This window comes from Schistocerca nitens, chromosome 8, assembly GCF_023898315.1.
Source record: "Schistocerca nitens isolate TAMUIC-IGC-003100 chromosome 8, iqSchNite1.1, whole genome shotgun sequence".
NCBI classification, from domain to species: domain Eukaryota; kingdom Metazoa; phylum Arthropoda; class Insecta; order Orthoptera; family Acrididae; genus Schistocerca; species Schistocerca nitens.
The window spans coordinates 124,457,327-124,466,683 of record NC_064621.1 but is presented as its reverse complement, the minus strand read 5'-3'; positions in this window follow the sequence as shown (position 1 = coordinate 124,466,683).

Here is a 9,357-nt window from a genome sequence, read left to right as displayed (position 1 = left end):
GTTGTTTTGCAAGCGTCCCCATCTGTTGAATCAGGGATCGAGACGTGGCTGCACGATCCGTTACAGCCATGCGGATAAGACGCCTGTCATGTCGACTGCTAGTGATACGAGGCCTTTGGGATCGAGCACGGCGTTCCGTATGACCCTCCTGAACCCACCGATTCCATATTCTGATAACAATCATTGGATCTCGACCAACGCGAGCAGCAATGTCGCGATACGATAAACCGCAATCGCGATATGCTACAATCCGACCTTTATCAAAGTCGAAAACGTGATGGTAAGCTTTTCTCCTCCTTACACGAGGCATCACAATAACGTTTCACCAGGCAACGCCGGTCAACTGCTGTTTGTGTATGACAAATCGGTTGGAAACTTTCTTCATGTCAGCACGTTGTAGATGTCGCCACTGGCGCCAAGCTTGTGTGAATGCTCTGAAAAGCTAATCATTGGCATATCACAGGGTCTTCTTCCTGTCGGTTAAATTTTGCGTCTGTAGCACGTCATCTTCATGGTGTAGCAATCTTAATGGCCAGTAGTGTACATTCACAGTGCATACATATAACTGGCAGTTTACTTCTTTCTCTATCGTATAGAAACCTCGAAAAGGGATCTTTCTATTGGGACATAGGAAACCTTTTTATTTATCAAAATGTTCTCCAACCATCAAGAATACAACAATTTACATAATAACCATACCATAATAAAATTAACACTTTTGGAAAATCTTTACCAAAGAGAGTCAAATACCTAAGATCACTGACCAGTAGTAGATACAATAATGATAATCTTTTAGCGTTTCTTTCAACCTCAGTTCTCTGAACAACTTTTAGTTAGTTATTTTTGATTCTCCTTGAACCAATTTTAATGCTTTATCCTGCTTCCATACAAACTGAACAATTACTACAACAACAGCGTCTTTATCCTACAACATTCTGAACCGCAGTACCACTGCAGAACATTACTGACAATATTACAGTGGAGGCGAGGGAGAAATTCAGTAAACTGCAAAATATTATTGTGTGGTATTACTGACTGGTTAGGGCCGCTTAACGATGAGTAAAAATACGGTTCGCTACATCGCCACAAATATCGATATCGGCTGTCTTACATTTGGATCGCCATTAAGGAACATAAGGAACGTTTATCTTAACTACTCATTTGGTAGCATTTCGAAATGATTATTACAGAAGCTCCCCAATATGGGATGGATGTACTGTGGCGTTAGGTCGAACGAACGACTTTTATCTTCTTTAACGAGGAACGCCTTACTTTAATACTTTAAACAGTTGTATGGACAAAACATTGCCTCAAGTCGAGGATAAACCGTTCTTGTGTTACTCCGCACCATGTACCAACGTAACAATACCGCTTGTCTTTGAGATGAGTGCGATTTCTGGTCTAGGAAGAAGATTTTTGACTAGCCCTCGTAACAGAAGTTATTTTTGTCAGTTGGCTCTGAGAAAAAGCGAGAAGGCAATTGCAACAACACACACAGTAAAATGACATCGAGGATCAGTATACTACTTGAACTGCCGCAGAGTGCTACGAGCAGAATGGAAACAGTTGTCATACATAGGTAGTTCAGGAAGTTCATAAAGTGTTTCGACGGATGAGTTCTGGTTAACGTTGCAAACTGAAAATGAGTATGTTCCAGTAGTATATTCTCTATCCGGAAGTGCGTTTTCTTTAAGTCCTTCGATCCCTGTCGTGGTCTGCACGTTACACGATTTTCTTTTTCTACAGTAAACAACTCCTATCATCATTAGCTCCAAAATTTTACCATCTTTCTTCACAGGCAGTGCACAATAGACTTTCAGCTATGGTAGATAAGCCATTAGTGTCGCCAGCGACCGTACTGATTACTCATCGGGAGCGTAAACAAACTTAAAAATGAAATTGTACAAACTGTGTGTTGGAAGACTGTCGGCAAAAAAAGTGGAGTGGTACTGACGATCGCTGACGACACTGGTAAGAGATAAGACACTTTGACACGATACAGGCTACCGAATATTTTCAATCAAAAGCATGAATCAACCGAGTGGCTGCTGGTTCCTCCGTTAGATCAAAAATATTCTTTATATTCCTGCATAGTCAACAAGATGTGCTGTTACTTTATCTATCTAACACAGAGCTGTGGATTTCGCATCTTTTAGCTAGTAAAACTAGTACAATATTGCGACGCAGTTGGATCTTCCTGGTGAGATGAAATATGTTAGGATTTTTTTGCATTCCGCGAACAGCACTGTACCAGCTGGTCCATATGAGGACCACTGATCGAATAAGAGACTTAGGTACTGATATCTTTTAAGAGACTCGTTTGTCATCAGCAATTAAACGACAGCAGATGTAGTATTTTACAGCTGTGGCCCGATGTTGGCTCGGTGGTTCGTGAACGATCGATTGAGAGCCCACGCTCGGTCTCAAATCGACTGATCGTCATTTCAGAATTTGTAGCTTAACTGGTGTCCGACATCATTACTCCTGACACCCTTCTTATGTACACTACAACAACTGTCTTAGAGAGACCTATTCTTAGTTGGTTTTAGGGTATAATGTGAGATGGAGTGGTTGTGGTTGTAGTGTGCACACCCCTGAGATGCAAAATTAAAGTCCGCGTGATCGGAAAACGGAGTGAAGCTCCGTATTCACTGAAGCGAATTTACTTTTAAAGGGTAATGAAACAGTCACGCAACGGTCAATGTCTTTTTGAGTCTGATTGTAAGAAGTGTAGTTCTACATTTAAAGTCGCATGAAATTCACAGGTAAACCGCCACACAACAGCACATTTTCGGTAGAGGAGGCATCTAGCTATTAAATCAGGGCTTCACAACATACGTGCTCGCAGAGCAAGCTGTGAGCAGCCAGGCGCGAGCACGGAGCAGCGCGAGCACGCTACCCCCACTACCGGACCAGAGCGGAGAGTGGGGAGAGTCACGTGGGGCACACACCAGCTGCCGTCAGTCAATGTAAATCCGCGGCCACCTGCAGGGATATCAGTCGCGAATTATTACTGCGACAAATGAAACAAATAACGGAGAATGTACACGTGCCACATAATTTTATTAGCTTAGTGTATGCCTCTACATTCGTATTAATTTGTGAACTGTTACACAATAAAAGGTGTCACTGAAGTGTGGGGTTCTCGGTTATCTTGTACTTTCTGCCCTTTACAATTGCGTCTATGTTCGGAGTAATTGTTCTTGTGCACTGTAGGCGCAGCGTGCACTTTAAATTTCGATCAGACAATGCGTTTCTCAGGCGCGTCCTGTTACATTTCATTCCAGAGAACAGTTGTTCACAAACATACGTGGAACCGAAAATTGATATTATTGTAGCCGCCAGTTTGTGCAAACGAGGAAATCTATCCTGAGGGTAGTGTCTGCAGAATTCCAAAATGTTTTCCTTGTTCTGAAATTTGTCTCTGTATTCTCTGTCACACTGCAGGTCAATAAGTTCTAGTTGCAGCTCAGGACGAATCTCTTCAATATTCGCTGAATATGGAGAGGAGAACAGATCAAATCACTGTCTAGTGCTGTCAGATCTTGAAAGCGTTGATCAAATTCTTCCTTAAGGGCAACTAAACTATGTGAATAGCGTTCACAGTCTTTGTGAACATCTTGCATGGATGATAATTTAGGAAAATGAGCTAGATTTCCTGTTTCCAGCTGACCCACCCAAAGTGTCAATTTCATTTTAAAAGCTCGTATTCGATCTATGAAATGAGTAATTAGCAGATCTTTACCTTGCAGTGAAATGTTCAAAGCATTCAGATGGCTAGTTAAATCTGCAAAGAACGCGAGATCACATTTCCATGAGGGCTCTTTCAATTCAGGAACACACACGTTATTTATTCCCATGAACATATTTATCTCATGTAATAGGGAAAAAATCGATTTAATAATTCGCCATGACTAAGCCAGCGGACCTCGCTGTAATAAGGCAGGCTACCATACTGGCTTTCTACATCCTCAAGAAAGCTTTTAAATTGCCTGTGTTGTAGCCCATGCTTCCTTATATAATTGGTTGTACGAACAATAACACTCATCACATTTTTTAGAGTAATACTCTTTGCACATACGTTTTCCTGGTGGATCACACAGTGAACGCCCCTTACTTCATTCGGCACGGTCAGTTTTTTCATTTTCTCCTTCAACAGCGCAATGAAACCTGATTTGTACCCTGTCATCGCTGGTGCACCGTCTGTAGACACTGAAACTAAAGAATTCCACGACAATCCTATATTTTCAACACATTCTCCAACACTACTTAAAATATCACCTCCGGTTGTAGTGTTCTTCATGGCTACTACATCGAGGAGCTCCTTCCTCACCTGAAGATCTCTATTAACACCTCTAATAAATATGGCAAGCTGCGCTGTTCCAGTGATATCAACACTTTCGTCCAGAGCTAGAGAATACGCCATAAAATCTTTACAGATATTTGCAAGCTGGCTCTGGACGTCGTCTGCCATGTCCTGTATGCGACGCATAATGGTCATGTTAGATAATGGCACAATCCGAAACTGTTCAACTTGAGATGGACGCAAATGTTCCGCTGCAACTACCAAACATTCTTTTATTAAATCGCCATCAGTGAAGGGGCGCAGGGATTTTGCTAAAAGCAAAGCAATTTTGTAACTCACTCTGAGAGCTGCCTCAGTTGATTTTTCTTCGTCGTCCAGATCTTCTTCGGATAGCTTCCTTTTAAGTTTAATAAGTTCTTGTGCACGATCTGGTCCATCACATTTTCCACTTCCGTAGTCTTTCGCATGGTACGACATATAATATCGCTGATAATTAAATTTCCTAAAAGAATTCAGCGTTTTGTGACGTACTAAACATTTTGCAACACCATCTTTTACTGTAAAGAGATACAATTCCTCCCAATGGGCGTTGAACTGCGAAAGCATGGTTGGGGTTACACGACATGATTCGTAACCTGCGAAGTGACTGTTTTAGCTGATCGTAGTACTTTAAACGTTACACAGTCGGCGCGAATTCAACAGACACGCTGCGGCCCTGTTCAAACGTGCGCGCGCATTTACCCTCCCTCCCCTCCCTCCCTACTCGGCGTCCTTGCACCTGCTCGCGAGCACGTGCCTGAGCAGGCGCGAGTACTCGCGCCCAAAACCGGCCCGTTGTTAAGCCCTGTATTAAATGAAAATGCTAGTTTATAATAGATGCTATTTATTTCTCTTAACGAGCATTAATGTGCGAAAATCTTCAACAAGATACGAATGATAACGAACATTGAGAACATTGTGTTTAATTTCGATCTTAGTACCAATTTTAGGAATGCGTAATGAATATTGCCAATGGTAAAGAAAAGGCCATATCAGAAAGTACTAATGAAAGGTGAGGTCAGAAGAACAAATACCAATCACAAATGCGAAGCGTACCCTGCAAATCAAACAACTAAGTAGGATCACCAGTTGCGGAAACGACTAACTCCATAAAGTTAACAATTACCGCGCCCCGTGAACTATAGCACGGGAAAGCATTGCTAGCTGATTTGGGTCCCTGCTTAACACTTGGTGACGAGGGTGAGAATTTAAGTATTGTATAGACGACAGCAGGTTTGTTTCCGAGTGGTCTTTGTGTAGGTATAGATTACTGTGCCCTATTCATAAATGTGGGTCTCACGAGATGCTGGAGGACGTAGCCTGTATTGTGACTATTGCACTTTTATAAGTGTATTTGTTGGTACGTGTTTCTCATTAATGGTCTGTGTACTGCACATGCTGATCTTCTACACAAAAGTTTTACCTGTAGCTCTGTTAATAAGGATGTGATACTGTACGGCATGCAACGACACACTAGCTTTCCAAATATTTACTTATGGCTCAAAGACTTATAACACATTATATGATGTAAATTAAACTTAAGACGTTAAACAATACTGGCATGTTCTTTTCACTACCACAAGCACATTGCAGATCAGTTCGGTAAAAAATGTAACAAGGCTGGATAAAATTTAGTAGCTCGTGTAGATGAACTGGGAAGCACACAGGACACTGTCACACTCTGCTCTTTACTGTCAGAGTACCAGACGTTTCTCAGAATGGGGGTGTCGTCCTCAGTATTACTACAGAACGTACGAAGAGAGAAAGTAAATCCATTAGTCCACACCACACTGTCTGAGCGGGAAGCGGGGGAATTTGCGAAAGCACCGAACGCGACATGCAGCTTTGTTTTAAATTTCATATTTCTCAACAACATAAACAATACAAATTCTTAGTATTGTTCTATTATTTTTGGCGCACTGAAGGCATGATAATATTTACATCTGGCTGAAATTGTCAGTATTCGGACAAACTCAGACAGTTTCACAGATTTCCACCACTCATGTTGCCACGTAATATTGACATAATCGAAAAAAAAGCCTTTCATACACACATGTTGATCGAAGCATTGATATCACCTTTGTAGTCTTATTATGAAGACATGAAGACTCATTCCGATCAAAACACAGCAGAACTCTTCGACAGCTTTAATTTGTCTGTTTAACGGGAATTACACTACAGATCGAAGATTTCCATCCGCAGGTGCACAGGGGCAGTTTCAACTGCAATGGCAAACAGTCTCAGGAACAGCTCAGAACCTGATGTACGTCCTCACATGTTTAAAGAACTATTCTTGTAATTCTTTCAACTCCAGAGTGGACTGCTCAAAATTCGCGTTTCTTTAACGCCAGTGAACTTAGCCAATAGGATAGTGTTTCTTCTCAGAAGCAATCGCTTCCATAAACATTCTTTAAGTGCACCCACTTTCGCCTTACTACGTCTTGCCGATGGCAGTCTGGAATCAACTCTAATTAAAATGCATTCCATTCCATATTCTCTAAACTTCGTTCCTGCTTTATTTTTGCTTCATAAATTCAACAATTGTCGGGCTTAAATCGCAAACTCGCTCCAGCCATGTCTGTCTTAACCAACATGCAGTAATGTATAATGGCTCTAGCCTCTTCATTCAATTTCATGAGAAAATGTACTATTCGCATCACCAAATTCCATCACGTCTTCTGTACCTGCATATTTAACACAAAGTACTTTTTTATATTCAGAGCAATGATTGCCGAACAAATAGTTCGTCGATTGTTATAAGTTTAAGCTCTTTTCTCTCTGCATGGTGGTGTAATGCCGTTTCTTGGCATAATTGTGGTACTCGTCGATTATGCGACTACGTAATAGATACTGGCAGTTGTCATACATTTCCTCTGTCATTCCCATTAATGTTCAAAGATTTTATTTGCGACGATAGTAGCTAGACTGCCTCTTTTGTGCAAACAGCTACGGTACCTGTGAGCCACCTTTATACTACTAACATATAGCGAAAGATAAAAAGCGCTTACACCACGATTCTGCTGAACTGAAGAAAGTCATTTCGATCAAAATGAGCCGCACCAAATGCTTAGAGAAAGTGTCGCTTCGTACTGCTAAATGAAATGTCGCAATATACCGAGAATGACCGAGCGAAGCCGAGACGTACTGATTAGTGCCGAGGCAGTCCGACCCTCGGACCACACGCGGGCATTATGTTGTTCACGTGGGAAGTTTATCACGCCATGCCAACCCCACACTAAACCACTACACGAAATAGTAACAGGTCCAGCACAAAGAGAACATCGGTATACAATTATCTCAAAAAGAATCTTTTTTAAATTTTCCTATTGCTAATCACCATTGCGTTGATATCTGACAAGCCAGCCATCACACAATCAATGGGATAGTAGTGAAGTGGGATCGATTTGTGGCTTTATATAGATTATCGCTTGATTACTTGCTGGCAATCATATCGTCCACGAGGGGAAGTACTTTCTCACTTAACTGGCGCAGCTGATGAGACGATAAGAGCTTGTTATGTAAGGCTTTATACAGGGCAGCCTGCAGAGACCTATCAGTCACAAGGAAACCGTAGGAGCTCTGAAGTATTGCACAGCGTCCTCCACAATGCTTAAAGGTGAGCAATTGATTGTTTTAAATAAAAGTGAAAGATATGACTTCTACTTTATACCATGATATAAGATATATAATTAAAGTTAACTTTATGTAACTGTGAGATGTAGAAATTATGTTTGAAACTCTTTTCCGTTACATGGTACGACAGGTTAACAAATATCTTGCTTCGCGTCTCTTCAGTACATAACCTCACAAGGGGAGGCCACGACATTTGGAACGCGGATTTACTGCAAACTTCGTACACTCGTAGTACTCCATGAGGGCAGCAAAATGTGTAAGCAGTAGCGCGTACTTCTCAAGCAGTGGTTAGCACACTGGACTCGCATTCGGGAGGACGACGGTTCAATCCCGCGTCTGGCCATCCTAATTTAGGTTTTCCGTGATTTCCCTAAATCGATCCAGGCAAATGCCGGGATGGTTCCTTTGAAAGGGCACGGCCGACTTCCTTCCCCGTCCTTCCCTAATCCGATGAGACCGATGACCTCGCTGTCTGGTCTCCTCCCCCACAACAACCCAACCCAACTTCTCAAGTGTTACTGAGAAAATCGCAAGATAATTTCGGTCGTCAAATATATATATGTGTGCGTGGCCATTTTAACCATGAAGCAGCCGCAGCCGATTGGTGCCGGCACGGTGGCTCAGCGTGTTCGGTCAGTGCCTCAGCCTGCCTTTATAATAAAAAAAACTGAGCGAACGGATGAACGAACAAATTGAACGGGTGTCATCAGACGTCCGCCCTGAACAAATTCAGCGAACAATACACAACAAAATATTAAAAAAAAAAGAAAATGGTGGTCGTTCAAGCCGCTGGATCGCTGGACAGAGTTCCGTTCGTCAGTTTTTTTTTATTTCCAACACAGTCATTTTCTTTACTATTTATATTACAATTGATATAATGGAAAAAATACGTGTAATCGGATGAACTTTCATTAAATTTACAGTCTTATTTGACAGTCTACTAATTTTTATTATCACAAATAATATAATATTCATAACTATCGCCTAGTAAACGACCAAACGCATAAAGTGACACCGAAAATGTACGCTTGTCCGTGTCATCAAATCTGTTCGTATTTAATCGAAAGAGAACGAGAAATTGCTTCTCGGAAGACGCTATTAGAATACACTCGATACGGCATAACCTATTACCAGCACCGATTTTTAAGGAAATACTGCGTTATGCATGGTTTGCTTCCAAACTATCGTCTGAAAGAGAGGTTTTTGAAAATGTTAACGAGGTTTGTTTTTCCACAGAAAACGTCGCAAGTCCTTGCGTATGCGGAAACATAGCATTTATTCAATGCAGCTGGTGCCGTTTAACTTCATGTTTTCCATGTTGTTACGAAAAATACCATCCTGCAATTTGTACTCGTAATGTCGAAAGCGACGATTAGTTG